Source organism: Mauremys reevesii, linkage group 23, assembly GCF_016161935.1.
Source record: "Mauremys reevesii isolate NIE-2019 linkage group 23, ASM1616193v1, whole genome shotgun sequence".
NCBI classification, from domain to species: domain Eukaryota; kingdom Metazoa; phylum Chordata; order Testudines; family Geoemydidae; genus Mauremys; species Mauremys reevesii.
In genome coordinates this window covers 19,785,515-19,808,736 of record NC_052645.1, presented here as the reverse complement: position 1 = coordinate 19,808,736, position 23,222 = coordinate 19,785,515, and the positions used below count along the sequence as shown (strand labels likewise).

General features: G+C 51.4%; 1 protein-coding gene across 5 annotated transcripts in view; it reads left to right on the top strand.

Annotated features, from left to right (window-relative positions):
* The window catches only part of DLGAP3 (DLG associated protein 3), a 123,664-nt gene that overhangs the window by 43,474 nt on the left and 56,968 nt on the right, over positions 1-23,222 (top strand). Inside the window, exon 2 of one of the 5 annotated variants that reach the window (XM_039511735.1) lies at positions 3,029-3,524. The exons of the other annotated variants lie outside the window; for them this stretch is intronic. The gene's annotated coding sequence lies outside the window, so the exon portion shown is untranslated. The remainder of the gene's footprint in view (positions 1-3,028; positions 3,525-23,222) is intronic. 5 annotated transcript variants of the gene reach the window in all.

Genomic DNA, 23,222 nt, shown 5'->3' with positions numbered 1-23,222 from the left:
GGTTGACTGTGTGCTGTGTGAAGAAGAACGTCCTTTTATTTGTTTTAAACCTGCTGCCCATTAATTTCATTTGGTGACCCCTAGTTCTAATGGGAACAAGTAAATAACTTTTCCTTATTCACTTTCTCCACATCACTCATGATTTTATAGACCTCTCTTATATCCCCCCTTAGTTTCCTCTTTTCCAAGCTGAAAAGTCCTAGCCTCTTTAATCTCTCCTCATATGGGACCTGTTCCAAACCCCTAATCATTTTAATTGCACTTCTCTGAACCTTTTCTAATGCCAGTATATCTTTTTTGAGATGAGACGACCACATCTGTACGCAGTATTCAAGATGTGGGCGTACCATCAATTTATATAAGGGTAATAAGATATTATCTGTCTTATTCTCTATCCCTTTTTTAATGATTCCTAACATCCTGTTTGCTTTTTTGACTGCCGCTGCACACTATGTGGACGTCTTCAGAGAACTATCCACGATGACTGCAAGATCTCTTTCCTGATTAGTTGTAGCTAAATTAGCCCCCATCATATTGTATGTATAGTTGGGGTTATTTTTTCCAATGTGCATTACTTTACATTTATCCACATTAAATTTCTTTTGCCATTTTGTTGCCCAATCACTTAGTTTTGTGAGATCTTTTTGAAGTTCTTCACAATCTGCTTTGGTCTTAACTATCTTGAGCAGTTTAGTATCATCTGCAAACTTTGCCACCTCACTGTTTACCCCTTTCTCCAGATCATTTATGAATAAGTTGAATAGGATTGGTCCTAGGACTGACCCTTGGGGAACACTAGTTACCCCTCTCCATTCTGAGAATTTACCATTTATTCCTACTCTTTGTTCCCTGTCCTTTAACCAGTTTCAGTCCATGAAAGGATCTTCCCTCTTATCTCATGACAACTTAATTTACAAAAGAGCCTTTGGTGAGGGACCTTGTCAAAGGCTTTCTGGAAATCTAAGTACACTGTGTCCACTGGATCCCCCTTGTCCACATGTTTTTTGACCCCTTCAAAGAACTCTAATAGATTAGTAAGACACGATTTCCCTTTACAGAAACCATGTTGACTTTTGCCCAACAATTTATGTTCTTCTATGTGTCTGACAATTTTATTCTTTACAATTGTTTCAACTGATTTGCCCGATACTGACGTTAGACTTACTGGTCTGTAACTGCCGGGTTCACCTCTAGAGCCCTTTTAAAATATTGGTGTTCCATTAGCTATCTTCCAGTCATTGGGTACAGAAGCTGATTTAAAGGACAGGTTACAAACCATAGTTAATAGTTCCGCAATTTCACATTTGAGTTCTTTCAGAACTCTTGGGTGAATGCCATCTGGTCCCGGTGACTTGTTACTGTTAAGTTTATCAATTAATTCCAAAACCTCCTCTAGTGACACTTCAATCTGTGACAGTTCCTCAGATTTGTCACTTACAAAGGATGGCTCAGGTTTGGGAATCTCCCTAACATCCTCAGCCATGAAGACTGAAGCAAAGAATTCATGTAGTTTCTCTGCAATGACTTTATCGTTTTTAAGTGCTCCTTTTGTATCTCGATCATCCGGGGCCCCACTGGTTGTTTATCAGGCTTCCTGCTTCTGATGTACTTAAAAAACATTTTGTTATTACCTTTTGAGGTTTTGGCTAGCTGTTCTTCAAACTCCTTTTTGGCTTTTCTTATTACATTTTTACACTTAATTTGGCAGTGTTTATGCTCCTTTCTATTTATCTCACTAGCATTTGATTTCCACTTTTTAAAAGATGCCTTTTTATCTCTCACTGCTTCTTTTACATGGTTGTTAAGCCACGGTGGCTCTTTTTTAGTTCTTTTACTGTGTTTTTTAATTTGGGGTATACATTTTAAGTTGGGCCTCTATTATGGTGTCTTTGAAAAGTGTCCATGCAGCTGGCAGGGATTTCACTCTAGTCACTGTACCTTTTAATTTCTGTTTAACTAACCGTCTCATTTTTGCATAGTTCCCCTTTCTGAAATTAAATGCCATAGTGTTGGGCTGTTGAAGTGTTCTTCCCACCACAGGAATGTTAAATGTTATTATGTTATGGTCACTATTTCCAAGTGGTCCTGTTATAGTTACCTCTTGGACCAGAGTCTGCGCTCCCCTCAGGACTAAATTGAGAATTGCCTCTCCCCTCGTGGGTTCCTGTACCAGCTGCTCCAAGAAGCAGGCCTGGGGGCAGGAGTTCAGATCCCAGAGTGGGGTATCAGGAGCTGCTGCCTCTCCTTGGAAGGGCCCAGCGGTGGACCCAGCTTGGCGGTGCGAGTGGATCGTGCTATCTCATGGCTTTTTGGTGGAATGAATTTGCTGGGTCTCAGTGTGCTTTCCTAGAGGACGGGGTTTGCACTGGAGAAAACGACCGCCCCGCTTGCCTCCTAGCTGGCAATCCCAGCAGACAGGCCTAGGCCGAATAGATGGTGGGATGAGGAGGACAGCAGGAGCCTTCCGTTCCCCCATGCTCTCACAGGTGAGGACAGTGAGAGGAAGGCACCAAATTGGGACTCGAGAGCTGGGTTCAAATCCCGCTGCTGCCCAGACTCCCTGTGTGACCTTGGGCCAAGCCACTTACCCTCTCTGTGCTTCATTTCCCCACCAGTAAAATAGGGGTAATAACCCCCCCCTTTGCCTTGTAAAGCTCTGTGGGGCAGGGGCCATCTCTCCCTCTGGGGATGGGCTGTGGTCTCAGCTATGGCCTTGCGGTGCTGTTACGATAATGGGCGTGGCGGAAGCTTGCTCTGGGCTGTGCCTGTTCTGTGGATCTGCAGGGCTCAGTCCAGTGCTGCCTTTGTGAGGATTAAAGGAATAATCCCAGCTGCCTTTAACTGAGATGAGGCCGAGAGCCAGGGCAGCGGCAGAGCGGGTGGCCAGAAAGGCCAGGATCTGTCCCCACCTTTGCTACGTGTTTGCTCCAAAGAGGTTCTCTTGAGCAGGTTTCCAAAGGCCAGAGGGGTGGAAGTGGTTCCCTCCCCCATGGAAAAGTACAAGATTTCTGTCTCCTTCCTGTTTCAGAGCACCTGAAAATAGGACTGAGTCATCTGCCTTCAAACTCAGGACATGCCAGGCTACTGCAACACGAGATACTGTCCTGGAGCAGAGGCTTTGGGAACTGGATTCAATTGTCCAGACCATACGGGCTGTGATACCTAGAGACAACAGGGTGACCGACAAACTGGCTCTGAGCTACCTGGCTCTGGAGGGCAACTTGGAGCCTTAAAGAAACAGCCTCACCTCCTATTATTGACTGGCCTTCGGAGCAATGGTCACATCCGAACCTTGCAAACCCTCCCTGGCTGCATTAGCAGAGCTAGACAGGTGCTGGAACTGCACTTTGGAAGCACTAGACACGATGGGCCAGATCCCTCAGCTGGTGTCAATTGGCATCAATATACACATGCATGGAGCAACTAAGGAATCACCAGGCTGTATCTGACCAGTGGTCTGTCTAGTGCAGTCTCCTGTTCCTGTGGCCAGTATCATCTGCTTCAGATGAAGGTCCAAACCCCAGGTAATGGACAGTTGCACAATAACATGTGCGGGGGAAATTTCTTCCTGACCCCAAGCAGTTAGTGGTTGGCTGGTGCCTTGAAGCAAGAGAGTTTCTAGCCTCTATAAAATGTATTGTCCTTCTAAAGCTTGCCTGCCCTTTAGCCCTGCAGATCCCCTGATCCTCAGGTATCACCCTGACCTCAAACCCATTGCGAGCCCCAGAGAGGAAACGGCAGGTGTGGGGATGGAGGCTGGGAGACTTACAGCAGGGATTGTTCATTGGCTGTGACTCATTCCACTTGTGGTGCTTTTCAGAGCCACTTGGGAAAGTGGCAGATTAGAGAGCAAGAGCCGAGGGACATTTAATGACTCGGTGAAAATATTGAGACTGGCTCGCAGGGTGAATGCGCGTTGGCCTGCAACGGCGCAGGCAGAGAACGGAGAGGTGGTGCTGCTGGGTCAGTAGATGAGTGAAAATGGACGTTTGCAGTGCTCGCCTAAGCCTCAGTCAGCGAGCAAACCCACCTGACGGCTGCTTGGGAAGAGGGGGGCTCATGGAACGCGTGGTAGGGCATTTCTCACTCCTCTGCCCGCTCCCCGCTTGTCCCCAGGATGGAGGCAAGTGTTTTAAAAGGGGTAGAAATCCCAAGTGAGTCAGTGGTAGAACTGGGACTAGAACCCAGGCGTCCTGGCTCAACTCCCCCCCGGCTTTAATAACTAGACTCTTCTCTGACCTGATGGGGAGCAAAAGGCAGAAAAAAATCACAAAGTATTTTCCTCTGATGCAATAAAGTTAGCATTGGCTGAAAGACCAGTTTCTCTCTCTCTCTCTCTCTCTCTCTCTCCTGTTTTTATCTAATCTTAGTTTTATACTCAGCTGAAGCTCAGATTAGATTATTTGAGATAATCAGAAAGTTGGGCTCCTGAATTAGGAACTCAGTTGCCTACAGCAGGTGTTTAAGGGCTCAAGTGTCAATTGCCGAGATCAAATCTGGAACAGGGAGTGGTGATTTAGGGAACCATAAAACAGAAAATGGAGCCTTGAGGGAGTTTGCGTGTCAGAGAGAGAGAAATCCAGAGCACCAGCTCCTTAGCTGGTATAAATGAGCAGAGCTTCATTAGCTTCAATGGGGGTTACACTCCTTTACACCTCTGCGGAGGATCAGGCCCCTGCATTGAATTAGTCTCATAGACTTTAGGCCAGAAGGGACCATCATGATCAATTAGTGTAACCTCCTGCACACAGCAGGGCACAGAACCTCACCCCCCCCATTCCTGCAATGGGCCCAGAACCTCGGGCTGAGCTACTGAAGTCCTCAAGGATTGATTTAAAGACTTCAAATTACAGAGAATCCACCATTTACTCTAGTTCAAACCAGCAAGTGACCTGTGCCCCACACCCAGGACCTCTGCCAATCTGACTGGGGGAGGATTCCTTCTTAACCTCAGATATGGCGAGGCCCACAGCCAGACACCTGGGAATGAATTCAGTCTAGTTACTCAGAGCTCTCCCCACTCTCTCCCCCCATCCGGCGATCTGAGAGATTTGCTCATATTTGATCCATGTCCATGCATGCCATTGTGTACAATCTTTGTTTATTATTTCCTCCATAAAGTGATCAGACCCAGTCTTGAAAGGAAGATGGGTTTTTTTTGCCTCCCTCCTGGAAGGCTGTTCCCAGGACTCTCCCTCTGATGGATAGAAACCTTTTTGAATTGAATTTGAAAATTTGTTTTTTTTGATGGCCAGTTTTTTTGTTGTGTTGTTGTGCCAACATTTCAATAACTCCTTCTCCTCTCTCTCTCTGGTGTGGTGTGTTTATCGCTGGTGTATTTTCCGATCATATCTCCCTCACCCTTCACCCTTCGTTTGGTTAGTAAACAAGCCCATTCTCCTCATCGTCCTCTCTCTATCTCTGCTCTTCTCTTTCTGTTCGGTCTGAATTCATCTAGATCATCTAGATCAGAACTTGAGATAGGATGAGGTCAACACTATTTGGTAATGGTAATGCCACTTCCCTACTCTAAATGGTCTACTGGAACTCTCCTCATCTCTCCTCATTGTTCCTCTGTTTGTCTGATTATTGTATGATGCTATGCTCAAACTGTTTTATGTTATCTTTAAACCCCACCCAGTGGAATTTTTTTTGAAAGAAAAATGGCCTAATCATTTAATTCAGAGATATTTTTTTTGAATCAGATTCTTCTGGCTGCCCCTGGACTCTCAGGGTGTGGGGAAAAAGTGTGTTATACCTCTCATCACAACAAGAACAAGGGTCACACACCGAAAGAAAGTAACAGGCACATTTAACACAACCCACCAAGAAGAGATTCAACAACTTCACTGTAGTGGGCTTCACTGGCCAAAAGTGGAATGAAAAAAAAAAAAAAAACTAAAAAAAAAAAAAAAACAGAGTTTAAAAAAATTAGATAATCAAGGCTATAGGTCCATCAAAGCTGGGATGCACCCCACTCTCTGGCTGCCCCAGCCACTGACTGCCTGCTGGACAACAGGATGGAACAGGGGATCAGACAATAACTGCTGCTTCTGTTCTGTCTGCTCTCTCTGGCATCAGCCACTGTCAGAAGACAGGATACTGGGCAAGATGAGCCATTGGTCTGACCCAGTATGGCCATGTTTATGTTCTTGTGCCTCAGTTTCCCCACTGCTAAAATGGGAAGAGATGCCCTGACCTCCTTTGCAGGCTTCCTTGGTGTCTATGGCTGGAGAGCCCTGGACACTTGCAAAGCATTGCTGTTCTGCACAGGAGGGAGCACACTCACCCATTGCCCATTCTGCTCAGTGCAGCCTCCCTCTTCCCCAGAGCAAGAGGCCAAGACCTTCCTCAGAGGCTCTCCACTTCCCTGAAGTCCTACTGCAGGGCGCCCCCGCTGGGTGGTGTTCAGTGGGATAGTTCCATTGGAGAGGCAGCGGGTGAGCAGATGTGGCTGCTGGATCCCGGAAGGGACTTGTGGAGTTAACCGTTCAGTAAAGTGAAGCCAACATGAAAAGGCAATCACACCTCTTATGTAACTGACGGGGAGGGAGGGGCCGCATGAGAGCCTGCCAGGAAGCTGCCGCTGCTCTGTCTGTGATCATTTACATAGAGAAGACAGAACCTGGAGGGAAGTGGGTCCCGCATCCTGAGATGGCTTCATGAAAGACAGGCTGTCCTGTACCATCCTTCAGAGCTCGGCAGAAGGGAGGCGGGGTGGCAGAAAGGGGCGGGGGAGCTCCCCCTCCTTCTTTGTTTAATGCATTTTTGGACATGATTTTCAGTTCTGATCCTCTGGAGCCTGGATCCCAGTGCACTCTGGATCCCATATCTGAATTGTGTGTGTGTGTGAGTGTGTGAGAGAGAGAGAGAGACCGACCCAGACCCACACCTGAGTATGCCAGGTTTCCAGCATGTGCACACAGCAGAGCTGATCAGAAAATGGATTTTCCATCCTCTGAAAAATTGCTGAGATTTGGAAAATAAAAAATGGTCCCAAATTGGAATGAAAATTTCAAACATTTTTGCAAAATGAAACTCTGGAAAAAATGGTCATTTCAGGTCAGTTGAAATGTTTTGATAAATTCAAAAGGTTTGATTTTGACCATTTTTAATTTTGTTTATATAAAACATTTTGAAATAAAAAGTTAAAACTTTTCCCTCTGAAAATGTCAAAATGGGACATTTCAGCTTTTTTTTTCCTAAACAAAATTTTTTTTAAAAATCAATACAAGTTTTCAAACATTTCAGTTTGGTCAAAATGGCATTTTTTTTCCTGACAGGAAAACTGTCTTGGTGAAAATTTGTCAGCCAGCTCCAGCGTACAGGCATGTGAATGCACACGCCCGTGTAAAATCTCCTGGTGACTGTCGTGTAGAGAAGGACTTATTGGTGAAGAAGAGTTGAAAGCTGCAGCTATTACTGGCAACTCACGCTGTGATTTATTTGATGAATTATCTCCTTTTCCACCCTGATTACATCTTGCTCTTAAACCCACCATGATCCTAACAGGTTTGTTTGCTGTTTGAAATTTTTTGCCAATTTTTTTTTCCAAACATGTCTGAGCCGCCGGCTGCGTCTCAGTCTGTGACTCCTCAATTGGCTGGCACTTGGGATTTGCCTCTTGAGCTTTATAACTGGTTAGCTAAAGTCACACGGCTTTACTGCTATTCTCTGATAAGGTGGCCTAAGCTTTATAAACTGATTCCTTGTGGATTCTTTTGATTTTACTTCCTTGATTTAGATGAGTCTCAGCTGCAGGATTGAAATTGACCATTCACAGTCATGCAGACAAAATAAACGTGAATAAAAGCAGGCTGGAAATGAGAGGAAGGTTTCTAAATCTGGGAGGAGGGAGGTTCTGGAATGCCCTCCTTACAGGAGGAGTAGGCAACACCCAGTTGGCTTTGAGGAGGAGCTTGATAAGTTTATGAATGGAATTGTGTGACAGAGCTGCCTCCGATAGCAGGGGACTGGACTCAGTGAGTCAGGAGGTCCCTGTGTCCTGTGTTCCCGACACTGGGTCGTACCAAGGTTCTTGAAGAGTGAATGATAATGGGGTGGGCACAGGTTGAATCAGTCACCAGCTTCTAACTTGGTTCTGAGCCGGTTTTGATGCTGTTAGACCAGCTCTGCTCAGCGCGTAGGGTGAAATCCTGGCCCAGCTGGAGTCGATGGCAAAGCTCCCATGGGCTGCAGTGAAGCTGGCATTTCACCTTTGGAGCTCAGCAAGGGAGCTGGGGACATGAGTAGGGTCTATGGGGATCTGAAGGGTGGGAACCCCATGGCGGGAGAGGAATTTGAGGGGCACAGTGTGGTGTGATGGGCTGCAATGAAGGAAAGGCATGAAGTCCATCTGGATGAGGAAGAGGCCCCAGCCATGGAGGCCTTTCAAGGCCATCTTGGCAAGTTGCAGGAGAATTTTCTCTTGGGGGCTGGTCCTGTGTCAGCCAGGAGAGGGGCCGCTTGGGACCTACAGGGCTCTTTTCCTTTGTTAAGAGGCCACAAGCTGCTGCCCTTCCCCCTAGCCCATCTATCTTACCTGCAAGTACTAGCTGGCCCCCATTACTGTGGCGTCTGAGTGCCTCACAGTCTTTAACGAACTTCCCCTACGCGGGGGGACGTGCTATTGTTCCTAATTCTCCAATGGACACAGAGGCCGTAGGGCAGGCCTGCATCACAAGTTAAGGTGTCATTGTCACGCTGGCGGGCGTACCCCTGGTAGCTATAATTGAGCTAGTGCAGGTAACTGAAGACACACAGATGCAGCGGCAGGGACCCCCACGCAGCCACATTGCCACTGCTCTCTCCACCTTAGAGCTGGGACACACGTGTGCTCCAATCGAGCCTGCGTGTGTGGCATAGACATACGCTAAGCAAGTGGCCTAAGAGCAGACAGGGTGCAAGGACTCAAATCCAGGTCTTCCAAGTCCTGAGTAAGTGTCTGAACCACTGGACCATCCTTCCTCTCTGCACAGTTGACTCTCAGGACAGCTCTAAGAGGTAAACTGAGGCTCAGCTAATTCGTCAGACAGGCCTGTTCTCTGGAGCCGGGGGGAAGAACCAAGGTGAGAGAATCCTGGGCAGCAAACGGGGCCGTAACAGCAAAGCCCCAGCTCAACCCGTCTCTTCCCTTTCCCCGCTGTCAGTGAGTTCCTCAGTGGGATCGCAGCTCCGCCTTCCCTGCTGCAGTGTGCGCTGCTTCTGGCATCCCCATGTGCACCCATCTGCTCCTGAGCTCAGGTTTCCCGCCTTCTCAAGCCTGCCCCTCTGGGGAAAGGAGGCTGAGCTCACTCCTGAGCTGCCACGGGTTGAATTCCTGACGGCTCCTTCGCAGCAGGAGATGTTGAAAAGCAGTGGAGCAGGCTTCGTGCTATCGTAATTCTGACGATCTTCTTCTCCGAGGGTAATTCTTTCCCTCCTTCTTGCTCTCCTTTCCCTTTACTGGACTTGTGCTAAGAGCCGTCAGGCCTTGAAATATTTAGATTTTCACCAGCGTTGCAAATTAAACCCAACAGTTTAAAAAAAAAAAAAAGTCCCGCTCTTTGCATTGTGCTTATCTTTTGCAAGCTCAGTTGAAATGCAATCCTCTGTGCCCCCCCCCAGCGCTGCCAGTCCCCCTCCCCCATCTCACAAGGAAACCCCGCCTCCCACCCACATTGCATAGCCTCTTGGAACCGATACAGTCCGGTTTGTCGCTGAGCATCTCTGCCATGGGTGGGAAGAGCCTTGATGGACTAATGGATAAAGTGCTGTTTGTATCCACCCCTTACCCCCGTTCATGCTCCCTGGGAAGCCACGCCCCCTTCCAATAACATCCTGCTATTCTCCCTCAGGTGTGTAGATTAGCCAGTCAACAGAAAAGCCGTGGAGATGGGATACCGCCCCAGCCTGGCAATTGCTATGCAATGCTGACATCTGACCTCCATGGTAAAGTCCTTTGACGTGTGGAAGTATATCAAGGGTCTTAGCGGAGTGCACACGCCCCTGCAGATGCCGCGTCAAGGGGACCTGACATCAAGCATTTCATTTTTTTTTTTTAATCTAGAGGATTTCTTTAAGTGACGAGTTGGTTCAGGTTCTCCAGCAGCTGAGGTGCTGGAAAATGCTGACGGAGCTGGCGAGTGAAATGCCAGGGAGCTCCACAACCACTTGGGATTGCGGCTTATGATCAGTGTCAGTGGGTAGCTCACAATAGGAGCTTTAAAGTGACACTAGGCTTAAGTCATTACACCATGTGGCTGGGGAGATATCTGGCTTCTTAAGCAGACATCAGCACCTATTTTTTTTTATTGTAAGAAGTGGGAAGTTGAGCTGCAGACCCGGAGGGTGAGATATAAAAGCCGGCGTGAGGGAGCAGGGGCAGAGAGACCGAGTCTAAAACTCTGCTTCCGCTGAAATCAAGGGATGCTTTACCCTGGAGTCCAGCATCAATGGACTCAGGTCCATGTGCTAGAACAGCCATCGCTGTACTGGGCGTTTACCAAGCGAAGGTTCTCTCAGCCAGAGAGGGAAGTGGTTGGGTTTTTGTTTTTGATCAAAATGGAGTGGATGTTTTTATGGATACTGAGAACATTGAGTTAGAATCGTAAGGATGAAAAACCCTCCAGAGTTTTGGATGGGCTATAAACTTTCCTGCTCCAGGATATAAACCAACCTCTAACCCATGGGGGTCGGGTAGAAGCTCTCCCTAGGGGCCGATTATTCCATAATTGCAGCGTTTCTTACATCTTCCACTGAGGCAGCTGCTGCTGGCCACAGTTAGAGACAGGGCACTGGGCTGGATGAACCTCGGGTCTGATCCCTGTGTTCCTAAAGTTAATCTGTAAATATCGTCCTTTAACGGTAATGGAGGGGTAGTCGACAGGCGGACCGTGGGCCAAATCCGGGCTGCCGGTTGCTTTTGAATGGACCATGAAATCTTTTTATTTACTTGTTATTATTCTTGTTTTTGTATTATTTTCTCTGGAGTCTGGACCTTGACTATACCTTGACCGAGAAATTTGGACCTTGACAAAAAATAATGGATTACCCCGCGAGTAACTAGTTTTTAGCTTTTCTGGAGCAATTTCCATTGCAGGAGCTCAAAGTGCTTTGCAAAGGATGAAAAACTCCAGGCAAAACCCCAGAGGGCACAAAACCTCCAGGAACCAAAAGCAAAGGCAAGTTGGTGTGAAGCCCTGCAAACCACACCCACGAGGGGCTGAGGAAACAGTCCTGCCCCTCGCTTCGTTTCTTTCTAACCTGCTGTGCTGTGAAACTATGAAATGGCTGCTAGGAGGGATTGTCAGGTGTCGGGCCCGTGCTTCACACCTGAGCTATCTAGGTAATAAGAAGGGTTAGCAAAGAGAATGGGCCAGATCCCATGGCTGGGGTGTGCCCGCTGGGCCCCGTTCTCCAGTGACGGACCCCTGGTGCACCAGGACAAAGAGGGCGTGAAATGCTACTGAGCCAGAAGAGCTTTGGCAGTCTGGGTGAAGCCCATTGGTGTCCAGAGCGGACTTAGTTACAGCAGCGTGGGGCATGCCGAGTAATGTCTGATCCTGGCAGTTGCACAAGGCCAGGGTGAGAGACCTCAGAGCTGTAGGTTTCTCTCTGCCCTGTTCCACCCTCCTCCCGCGCTATTCCCCAGTGAGATCAGGGAGCGATGCTTCATCCCCTCCTGTCGTGCTCCCAGCTCCGTTAGCGGCTGGGGTGATGGATGCGTCCCCGTGGGGCTGGCCGGAGAGCGGATGTTTGTCAGCCCCGCCAGTGGAGCTGACACCGGTGAAGATCTATGAAAAAGGAAGCTGCATGAGGTGTCTCCAGAGAGATGGAAACGCCGCCATTTCTCACGGCTGCCCCAGGCCAGATGGCTGCGTGGCTCACAGGGGCTGGTCTGTCGGTCGGTCTGTCTGACTGAGAGTGGAGCATCGTCTCCAAGCCGCAGGGGCAGATGGAGCTATTGGAGCTGCAGCCAGGGCAGAGCAGGTGCTGAGTTTAAGGAAGCATCAGGCCTCAGCCCAGAGGTTGGGAGGCCCAGGGGTCACATGGACCATAAGATTCGCTGTAGGGGACAATCCTGAGTCAGCCAGATGCTGGGGTGGGCTTGGTGGAGCCTGATCAGCTTGTGCTTTTCCGCCTCTGGCTGTTTCTACTGCCGTCGCGCCTAGGAACCCGGTCCGGGCCCCAGTGTGATAGGTGCTGTACAGACATGTAACATGGCTGCCAGTCCCTGCCCCAGAGCTAATGGTCTGATGCGAGGCAGGGCACATTAGGGTTGGTCACCCAGGTCTGGGAACTGCCGCTCCATGATGGGCTCGTTTCCCATCTCTGCTGGTGTCCAGTGCTGGAGGCTGCAGAGGAAGGTATAACCTCCCTCCCCCTTCTCATTAGCGCATCTAACGGGGCAATACTCCGTCTCTTCCTGATCCTCGGGGCTGGGGCCGGCTCGTGCCCGGAAGCGTGAGGCTGTAGCCGTTAGCCCCGCCAGATGCCGTTCCTGCCCATAGAAACGGCTGATTGCTCCCAAGCGAGCGGCCAACAGCTCATGAGTTCTTCACAGCAAAAACCCAACCCCGCCTTGATTTCTTGCCAGCCCCTGGAGCTTCTGCCTGGTGTCCCCGCAGATGGGGAGGGGTGAGGACTGAGCCCGCATGGGCTGCGTCCTGACCCGAGTCACCCCCATCTCAGCTCCCCGGGGGGGAGTGTGTAAATGAGGATGCAACCGTATCTCCTCTGCTACTGCCTGTCGCCTAGGCCCTGCTGCTTTTCCCTCCCCTCAACCTCCCTCACCAGGGCTTTGCTTGCTAAATCAATCCCCATCCCGGCTCTGAACTGCCATTTCCTCTCTTGCCCTGGGCAGGTGTGAGACTCTCCCAGATTGGCCCACAGCCCCCAAGGAGAATGCTCTTTCTCTCCGGCATTAGCCACTGGCCCCGAGTTCTCAGGTGCTGCGGGAGGGGTCACTGCAGCAGAGCTGAAAGCAGCTGGGGAGGGTCTGGAGTTGCTACTTCTGACAGGCCCCCGAGCTTTAACCATCACAATGAGCATTTGGAGGAGGCCTGGCTGGCGCACAAGGCATGTGCCTCGAGGATCCCTGCCCGACTTCCCAGCTGAGAACGAAACTTCAGTGACTCTGCTGCTCTCAGCAGTAAAACTCAGACTTCGGTGCAATGGAAGATAGCAAGGAGGGCTGTGGATGAGGAAGGGGAGCTATTGGCGGAGCTGCATAGTGACCCAGGATTGGACTAGTGAGGGGAGTTGGTAGGGCCGTGTATGAGGAGCCTGGGGGTAGGGTAGCAGGGGTCTGTGGATCGGGAGGGGGGAGCAGCAGAGCTCTGAGACTAGTCGCCAGAGGGCTCCGTCTTTCATGTTCTTTACAGTGGTTCAGGCTCTTCCCATTTAAAAGGACATTGTGAAACTCTGTCTGTCTGTCTGTCTGTGTGGGTGCGTAGGTGAAGCTGGGGCTTAGTGAGATGGAAGTCAGCACTCAGGGAGTTCTCTTTCTGACACTGCTCCTGCTTCACCTGGGGGACCTTGGGCGAGTCAAGTCCCTGCTCTGTGCCTCAGTTTCCCCATTTGTACAATGGAGGAGATGCTGTCAAACTGTCTCTCTCATGTGCTTTGGGATTCTTGGGGCTGACCTGAATTATTTCCACCCTTTCTATGATGCTGCAGGGCATGGCTTCTTCCCATCTCTCTTTGTATCTCATTCATTGTCTCGTTCCGTCGTATTTCCCCTGACCTAGTCCGGAGTTGGCAGATGCCTGGCTGCGAACTCTGAGCTCCATCATCTCTGCACAGGAACGAAGGGGAGGCTAAAATGCTGAGGAATTTGAATTTGAAAGAAGATACTTTTCAGATCTGGGCAGGGGTGGCGGGAGAAGTTTTGTTTGTGCGTGTTTGTTTCCTCTCTTGAGAGAGAGATCAAGCAGGTAAACCATCTTCTGAAAAGATACCTAAAATGATACATCTAAAGTTACAGAAATTGTAAGTAAAGGCGAGGAAATGCATTAGATTATCTTTTGTTTTAGCTTGTGAATTTTCCCTATGCTAAGAGATAATTTCATTCCTGTTTTGTAACTGGAAAGCAAAGTCAGAGGGCAATCCTCTGTGTTTTAAATCTTTTTATTTACCCTGTAAAGTTACCTTCCATCCTGATTTTACAGGTGTGATTCTTTTACTTTTAAAAAAAAAATTGATTTTCAGTGTCCTAAAACCCCAGGGGTTTGGTCTGTGCTTACTTTGTAACCAATTGGTTAGTATATGATTCTCAAGCCTCCCCAGGAAAGGGGGTGAAGGGGCTTGGGGGAGTATTTTGGGGGAAACAGGGACTCCAAGTGGCCCTTTTCCCTGGATTTTTGTTGAAATCACTTAGTGGTGGTAGCAATACCATCCAAGGACAAGGAAAGGATTTGTGCCTTGGGGAAGTTTTAATCTAAGCTGGTAGAAAATGAGCTTAGGGGGTCTTTCCTATGGGTCCCCACATCTGTACCCCAAAGTTCAGGCTGGGGAGGGAACCTTGACAGGCCGTGTCCTGCCATTGAGCAGCCCGTCTCTGCCTGAATGCCAAAATTCCGTTCGTTCTGCTTGGATCTCTGGGATGCTGACTGACCTCTACTGTCCTGGAGGAGAGGAAAGGAGTCAGCTGTTGCTCTATAGCTAAACCTGGACTAAGGACCTGGCCCAGTAGCCAAGCCCCTCTGGGAAGAGCCTGTGTTAAAGTGCCCCCCGAATTTCAAATCTATGCAAGAGTGAGCACGGGCCTTTAGGAGACCAGGTTTTTATTCCTGACTCTTCCACTGACTTTCTGCGAGACGTTGGGAAAGTCACTTAGGTCCATAGAAATTAAGAGTCTTTGAGGATCTGGACCTTACTCTGTGTGCCTCAGTTTCCCATCTGTACAATGGGGACAACGGCACTGCCCTGCCTCCCAGCGATGTTGTGAGGCGCTGAGACGCTGCGGTGAGGTGGGTCAGATGAGTACCTAGGTGGATAGATTGGGCTGCTTGCTGCATTTGGATAGCGTCAGGTGCTGAAGAATGTAATTTACGCGTCATGACAGAATGTTCAATATGAGTTGAGAAATGGGCGTTTGTGTTGCTTTGTGTGCGTGTCTGTCCGTGTGTGTGGTTGTCTGTATGCGTGTGTCTGTGCCCGTGTGTTGTGCGCGGCTTGGCCCAACAACCTTGCTGTCAGGGGCCGCATTGCCGGAGCGCGTGTTTCAAACCAGCCTGACGGGCCGGCTGGTGCATGGGGGCTCCTGTCTCTCTCTCATCTCCCCCTCTCTCTGCAGCTGTCTCCACCAGCGTAGTGTGACTGCACCGTGGCGGGAGAGGCAGTGAGAGCTGGCAGCTGCAAAAGCAGCTGGGCACATGTTGGCAGAGGGTCCAGTGAGAGGACCTGGCATGACCCACACCGGGGTGATTTGGGGAGGAGCTCATTGCCGTGGAGATCGGTGGGTGGGGGGGAAGGGGATGCACTAAACCCAGGCCTGGTCAGTCTCCAGCAGGAAAGGCAGGGCTCAGCGTGAGGAGGACAGGCTAGGAGGCAGCAGGGCATGGGAGCTTCCTGGAGATGTGCTGAGCAAGGGCTGCTTGCGGGGCTGGGGTCTGCTGCCCCTGCACCCTTCGTGTCTCTCTGTGAGGGCATCCTGGCCTCGGGGCTCCATCCTGGCTTGTATCCCTGGGGTTCTCTGGGGCCGGCCAGTGGGACCCAGCTCTGGGAGTGGCACAGGGCAGGGAAGGGGATTCTGGACCCTGAGTGATGCTGAATGCTCCTAGCTCCCAACAAAGTCAACGTGGGGTGGGGGAGTCCGGACCCAGGGGTTGGCCCAGTAAGTTTTGGGAACGTCAGTCTGGAGCAGAGGCTCCTGCCACAGGAGCAGAAGGAGAGGGAATTGCCACGGCTGTGAGCACTGTTGAGCCTATGACCCACAGCTGAGCAGTTCTGGGTCCGTCCAGCAGTGGCTCACTTGCTCAGTATGCAGAGAGGTTGTGTGACCTGCATGTTGTGGCTGCAGTGTATGTTGCATCTCTGCGAGGGGTGTGCGGGTGGTGTGCAGCTGATCTCTGTCTCTCCGTGCTGCGTCCGTGTGTCACCACGGGGGCAGTACCTACCAGGAGTGGTTTAAGGGACTGCTTGGCTGCTGGCTGTGTGTGGAGTCTAACAACTAGTGTCCGTTTCATACGCAGGCTGGGCACCCTAACAAGGCTACGCTGCAGTTCTTGAGCCATGTGCATTTTGGTTTAACTGCCACCCGTGCTGCTCAGAGGGACAGAGGTGCTGCTGGGATCTCCGGCAGATCTGTGGGGCCCTGGCTGGTGTGGAGGTAGCCAGCAGCCTCACGCACTGCTCTGGGGTGCACAGGGGATTGTGCTTCCCGGCCACTGACACAAAACCCTGGGGATCCAGTTCAGGAACCTGAACTCTGGGTCAGTCCCCTGCTTGGCAGTGCAGTCGCTAGCCCTGGGCTAATGAACTGAGCTGGCCAAGAAGCTGGGCTCTGGTCTTTCCTGAACGCTGGCTGTATTAGTGCTTTGGAAGGACTTGGTCTCCCCACGGCTGACTCTGCTTCCCGACTCAGTTAATTCCTGGTGGGGCTGGAATCTCCCGATCAGACAAATTCCGACTCCCTGGATGCACCCCTTGCTCTGTGTTGGACTCAAGCTGTTAGCAGAGGGGTGTCAGGAGCTGAGAAAGCTTTTATTAAAGATCGGATGAAATCCCTCGACAAACCCGGGTGAGACGATCTCCCGCTGACCTTGCTGCTAAATAAATGTCACCAGGAAATGGCTGCGAACGCAGGAGAGGCAGGAGCCAGACGCACGGCAGCTGTGCCAGGCTGTGGCTGGGAGAATTGGGTACCAGTTGAGCCCGCTTTGTAATGAGCACGTAGTTCCTGTGTTTCCCGGGGGCCTGTTCGCTATTTGGCTGTAGCATTTGGAGGAATAATTTTCATATGGTGGGGCCCGATTCTCTTCCGTTACCTCATGTGTAAATCAGGAGCGATTCCATGGATGTCAGTGAGCCTGATTCACCTTTCATTTACACTGAAGTGCAAAGCGGGAATAACGGCACTGAAGCCCTGTCACTATGAGAGTGTGAGGCCGATCAGGCCGATGGGTTTGCCAGGAATTGTTTCCTTTGGGTTTTCATCCCTTTGCTGTTGGACTCTGTGGTGTATGTTAACATGGGATGTCAGTGATTCCTCAGCTTTGGATACCCCCGCCCCGGGTGCGTATGTGAATATTGCCCATAGCGGATTGTGGCCCCACTGATCAGACCAAACCGAATGAGGCACTTGCATTCACAAAACATTTAGCGAACCACAGGCAGGGTCCTTGGCTGGTGTGAATCAGCCCAATAGCCAGGCACGTCAATGGAGTTACACCACTTTACTCCAGCTAAGGATCTGGCCTCCCGTATTGATTTTGAACTGTAGGAATAACTCTGCCCAGGAGTCCTATATCCATGTTCCCCTACATCCCTTCCTGCTCATTAGACTGTGGGACATGATTGCTGTTCTCCGGTACAGTTAGCAGGCGGAACAGATGTTTAGAGCATCCATCTGAAGGAATCCGTCCATGGAAATAACCTGCGATGTGATGCTCGTAATTCGTCCTGGTAACAGCGATTCGCTTTGCTCCAGCTGGCACGCAGGGTCAAGGTGGAGAGAGGTGTTTGGCTGGAGGCTGAGTACACGTGGGCCGGGCATCTGGCTAACTCTCCTGCAGCTCCTTCGTGAGCCGGGGCACCTAGGAGAGGTTTGGATACCGCCCCAGGGCCTCAGCGGCTGTAGATGGGTGTCACCGTGCTGGCTATAACGGACCTGCTTCCATTTGCACCAGCTGAGGGTCGGGGCCCAAATCCACAGAGTAGCTGTCAAGGCTCCATCGTTTGCGACCCTGCCAGCCAGCCCGGGGGCTGAGTCCCCAGAATTGGTCCCCTACTAGCCAATGATGGCAAAGGCCTGTAACATCCTGCCTCAGGCCAGCAGCGGGTGTTTTACTGCAGGGTGGGACGTCCCCGAGGGACAGTTCAGCTCGGGCTGGAGCTCAGACTCTCAGGTTGAGGGGGTTGGGAGGGCCTGAGCCGCACAGTCCACACGGAGAGGGCTTTCTATTGGGCCATATCCCTCACTGGTGTAAATTGGCTTCACTCCATTGGAACGAATGGGGCTACACCGATTTACGCTAGCTGAGGACCTGGCCCATGGGTACCTATCGTAGCTTCCTTCCTTCCTGGCCGTCACCGGGCTGCGTCGCCGGCACTCGGTGTCAGTTGCACAAGCCGCTGGCTCAGGCTCTTGACTCGGCGTAATTGTGGCGCCGATAGCACAGTTTGCAAGTGGCTTTAATGGAGCTGCTAATTAGATCCTCGTCTCCCTCCCTCGTTGTGCTAGGCCGTGTCTCCGAGCCGTGATGAGTCCTGATTAATCCGTGTCTTGCTGGGTAATCAGCCAGCGGCGCCCCGACGCCTGCTCCCACGGCGCTGCTTTCACGGGGGTGCCGAGAATCCCACCCCAGCAGCAGCCACTGGACGAGTTCGGCCTTGGATGGGGCGGTTCGGACCCCACCCGGTTTGAGGCTGATGTCACTCACGCTAGCTCCGTGCGGGGCTCTGTCGCCCCTTAGTGGCTGGTCCATGGCACAGCTTGAGAGGCTGGGGTAGCCCCACCTGATGAACTACGTCCTTTAGGTCAGGGGGTGGACGCTCACGCCTCTGGTGCGGAGGGGCCGGGGAGGAAGAGGGTTGCTCTGGGTAAATTCTGCATGGTGCTGAGAGGCCCGTTGAAGTCAGAGGGTGCTCAGCGCCCTGTAGCATTGGGCTCTTGGTGCTGGTGACGGAGATCTGCAAAGAATATTCCCCGCCCCGCCAGCCTCCCTGGGAAAGCCCTATGCCACCCACGTCTCCCTGGGCTCCAGCTTGAATTGCAAACCCCACTCCAGCCCTCGTTCATCAGAAGAGATGCTGAATGCCACGGGCCTCTCCTGGGAGCCCAGCCCCCATCCCAGCTACACTGGGGCAGTGGGGGTGCTGAAAGCCAGCTAAGGAAACTGCAAAGCAGTGTTCCCCGAACTTTCTACCTCGTCTCCCCCCCTCCCCCTGTCCGGGGCCAGGAGCAGAGCCCTGGGTGTGGGCGGGGGGTTCCGCAGCCCCCCCGCACCCCTAGCTCCTGTGCCTATGCGCTGGGGCCAGCCAATGTGTTTGCCTGGAAATCATGAAGGGTTCCTGGGTTTTGACCCGGGCGCCGGGCGGGCCGTGTTTGGAACCGAGTTGGGTCTGTTCGAACCTGACGTTAAAGTGACATTTGGGGAGCAGGGGAACAGAAACGAGCCACAGGAGTGTCAGGGCAAAACAAAAAGGCCAAGCCTGCCAATCAGCTCCACCTAGTTATTTATTATTTTACTGTGGAGGCAAGGTGCCAGCTGCTGCCCGGACACACACTGTCCCCAGGAGCTTCCAGTCTGCTGCATAGACCAGGCAGATGGGGAGGCATTGTGGCCCCCGTTATGCAGAGGGGGAACAGAGCGATTAAGAGACTTGCCCAGGGTCCCAGTGGGTGGGGTGGGGTCGGTGGCAGAGAGCAGAACTGAGCTCCAAGTCTGAGGGGCAGCTGGCTGCAGGGCTTCGCTCCTGTTTGTGGCCAGCAGGTGGCACGTTGTGGCTCTTTGCCCGGGACCTTGGCAGCTGCTTTGGACCCGTTCCTAAAACTCTGGCGCTGTATTCGCGCTCGGTTCTTTCCCCGTTAGGAGCTTTAATATTCCATTTATTGCCTGACCCACGTTTGTCCTTTTCTGCCTGGCAAATGTTAATTCTCTCTTTCCCCCTCCTGTGTGTCTAATGGAGCTGAAAGTCATGGCGAAAAGCAGCATTCGCTGCCTCTCGGGCTCTGCTGACCAGAGTTTGCAAGGGACTAAGCTCCCAGCTGCTCATATTGTTCTCAATGGGGGGCAAAGTTGGGGGGGGCAGTGTTTCTCCATTGTTCTTAAGGCGGATGTTGGGGGGAATTGCCATTGTTTTTAGTGGGAGCTGAGCTCTCTGGAAAATCTGGCTGTGTACGTCTCCGGGTCCGATTCGATCTCTGTTACATGGGTGTGAATTCAGACTAACCATATGGAAGTCAGTGGTGTCACTCTGGATTTACGCTGGTGTGACTGGGATTGAAATCAGGCCGTTTGCCTCTCTGTCTCCACCTCTCTGCCGGGTTCTCTTCACTAGCGCGTTTCACACTGTAACGCCTTTGCCTTGCATGGGGTGACTCCTGATTTACACCAGTGTGAGTGCAGCATCGGGCCGACCGTCTTTCCTGTCCCTTCCCAGCGGCAGAATCGCCCCCGTTGTCACACAGATCTCTCCACCCTACCCTGTACGTCATAGACGCCGTACCCGGCTCCCAGACAGGAACTCCAGTGGCTCTGCCCAGACTGTTCCCAGCCTCCGCCCTGGCTTTGTGCGGAGACTTGACAACGCTGCTCACTCTCCCCCCACCCACCCCGGTGGTGTTTGGTTTTGTGGTTCTCCTGCATCTTCCAGGGTGGGCTGTCCTCGGTCCTGCTCCCCCGCTGCCTGGAAGCAGCCGGGCCTGATCCTGCTTTCTCTTGCCCCGCTTGCTCCAATGGCGTTACTCCTGATACGCACCAAGAGGAGACTCGCATGCAGAGACTGGGAGGATCTGAACACGCTGAAGAGGACGAGTGTATAATTTACAGTGTTGCCTGGCGAGCTGCTTCTCCCCAGTGCGACAGCTCTGTTTTATGGCAGTCATGAATTCTCTGCACCATAATGACTGTCCAGCATGATAGGGGCCCATCGATTTCCTCTTCCTCGCACCCACTTCTTTTTGTTACCTAAGCAATAATGGTGATAGTATTAGATGGTCCTTCACTGATAGGAGCTTCAATCAGGGTACAGCACATAACAACTCTGAGTGCTTTGCAGCCAAGACGGACTCGGGCTCGTCTTGCACTGAAAGGCAAAACTCCCTTTGATTTCAATGGAAGCAGCCTCATGCCCCAGATAAGGACCCGATTGTGCTGGGAGGGGTTCAGGACAGTTTGGATAAGTTTTTTTGCAGCCCTGCTTCTGCACTTCCTAGATCTGTTCAGGAGGAGAACTGCTGGGATAGAGGACAGCCTGTTCTTGCAGTATTTCCCTCCCAGCTTAAGTGAGGGTGACCAGACAGCAGGTGTGAAAATCGGGACGGGGGGGGGGGTGTAATAGGAGTCTATATAAGAGAGAGCCCCAAAAATCGGGACTGTCCCTATAAAATCAGGACATCTGGTCACCTTAAGCGAGACCTCCACCTTCCAGGCTCTGTTCTCCAGCAGTTCCTGACCCAATTCTGCAGCCCCAAGTAGCTGGGATAACGCGGAGGAGCGGCCCAAAGCCAGGTGTACTGACTCTCGGATGTTTCCAAAGTTCATCCGCTGCTCAGGGTGCTCAGACAGGACACAGGGCTGTTGCTTTAACTAACCGGGTGGGTCTCTCCTTTGTTGTCTCGCTGCGTCCCTCACTGCCCCTCGTCTTGAACGGAGTCCTGCACATGGCCAATGGAAACCCAGCTCCATCCGTGTCAGCAGCACTGCCAGTGGCAGGAACACACCCAGGCGGCTCTCCCGTCAGTAATGGAAACGCTCCTACCCTGGCAGCTGAGAGCCCCAGGAGCGCCTGTTGCTTTGGCAACTCGCAGGGTTGCTAGTTTAATGTTTGCTGGTGGACTTGGACACTTGCAAGAGGGAGGAGGGAGGATTGATGGGCTGTGATGGGAGCTGTAGGGAATGTTTACAAGGAAACTGGACTGCATGAAACTCTCCTGATTTCACATTTCTTGATGAACTAGGAATTTAAACCGGTTCCAGTTTGTTTGCACTCTCCAGCTTTGGAAACATTCATATTCCGATCAGGATCCACACCAGTCTTTGCAGCTTGGCCAATTTGTACTGGTGATCAAATATTGTCTCAAGGAAGCCTGGGGTTGAGATTGCATCAAAACCATACAAGCCTCCTGCTGACTTGCATCAGACCCAGGAAAGATTCATGCAAACCTTGTGCTGAGGCCAGGCAAACCTCCTACTGAAACCATGCAAATCTAATACCCAAACCAGGCAAAACTTGTACAAACTTTGCAACAAAGCCACGTGAAACTTTCTGTCGACATTGTGCAAAACTTGAGCAGACCTTGCGTCAGACCCATGGAAAACTTGTGCAACCATTGCAGCAAAACTCGGGCAAACCCTGTGTCAAAACCATGCAAACTTTGAATCAAATCCGTGTAAAGTAGGCTCTGCTCAGCGGATGCTCTGAGTTTCATGTTGAGTTTTTAGTTAGAAACAGAGAGAAGGGGAAACTCGGGTTTGGCCAACACCGACTGAACTGACGAAAAGGGGCCAAGCTGGTATAACTGAAGTCAAGGGAGCTGTGCTGGTTTGCGCCAGCTGGGGAGCAGAGCAGAAAGAAAGAATGAGCGAGAATCAATGTGGTGAGCAAATAGCAGCTCCCTCCATCTTGCTGAGATGTGCCAGGTGCTGGATGAATCGTGTGGCCTTTTCCTGAGTCGTTCCCAGGCCAGAGCGGGTGGGTGGGTTAATTAGCCTGGGCTGGGGCTGGAATCTGTCTTCTGCCTGGGAGGCCAGCAATGACTTGAAGGCTCTTTGGTCTCCATCCAGCACCGAGCAGCGACACAGGGCGTGTACTTAACTCCTCTCCCTTCCGCACTGCATGTCTCCTAAGCCCTCTGCTTTTAAAGCCTCCCCAGGACTGCCCATGCGAGGCCCTTTCCAAAAGCCCAGTTCTTGGGACGGGTGGTTTGGTGCAGAGTTATCTGTGGGTCAGGGGGGATGAGGGCAGGGGGTGTTAGCGGAGGGGGATTTGTGCGCGAGAGGCGTGGAGTGGAAGAAGGTGCATGTGGATCTGGGAGTGATGGAGGAGAAGGATGTCTTGGGCTAGGCCTAGCTAAGGGAGCAGCTGAGGGTGGCCTGGCTTGGAGGAACACCCAAAGGGCTCAGAGTCAGGTGGTCTGAGTTCTGGTCTCGGTTCGGCCACATGCCTTGGGCAAGTTACGTCACCTTCTGCCTCAGTTTCCCCAATCGGAACCTGGGGCTGATAATGCTGTCTCCCTTACTTGACAGACGTGTTTTCAGGCCTTGTCTACAGGAGATAATGAGCCTGATTTAGCTAAAGGCTGTGGCCTTCCCAGAGCTGCAGTGGCTTAATTTAAGGATATGATTTTAAGCCAA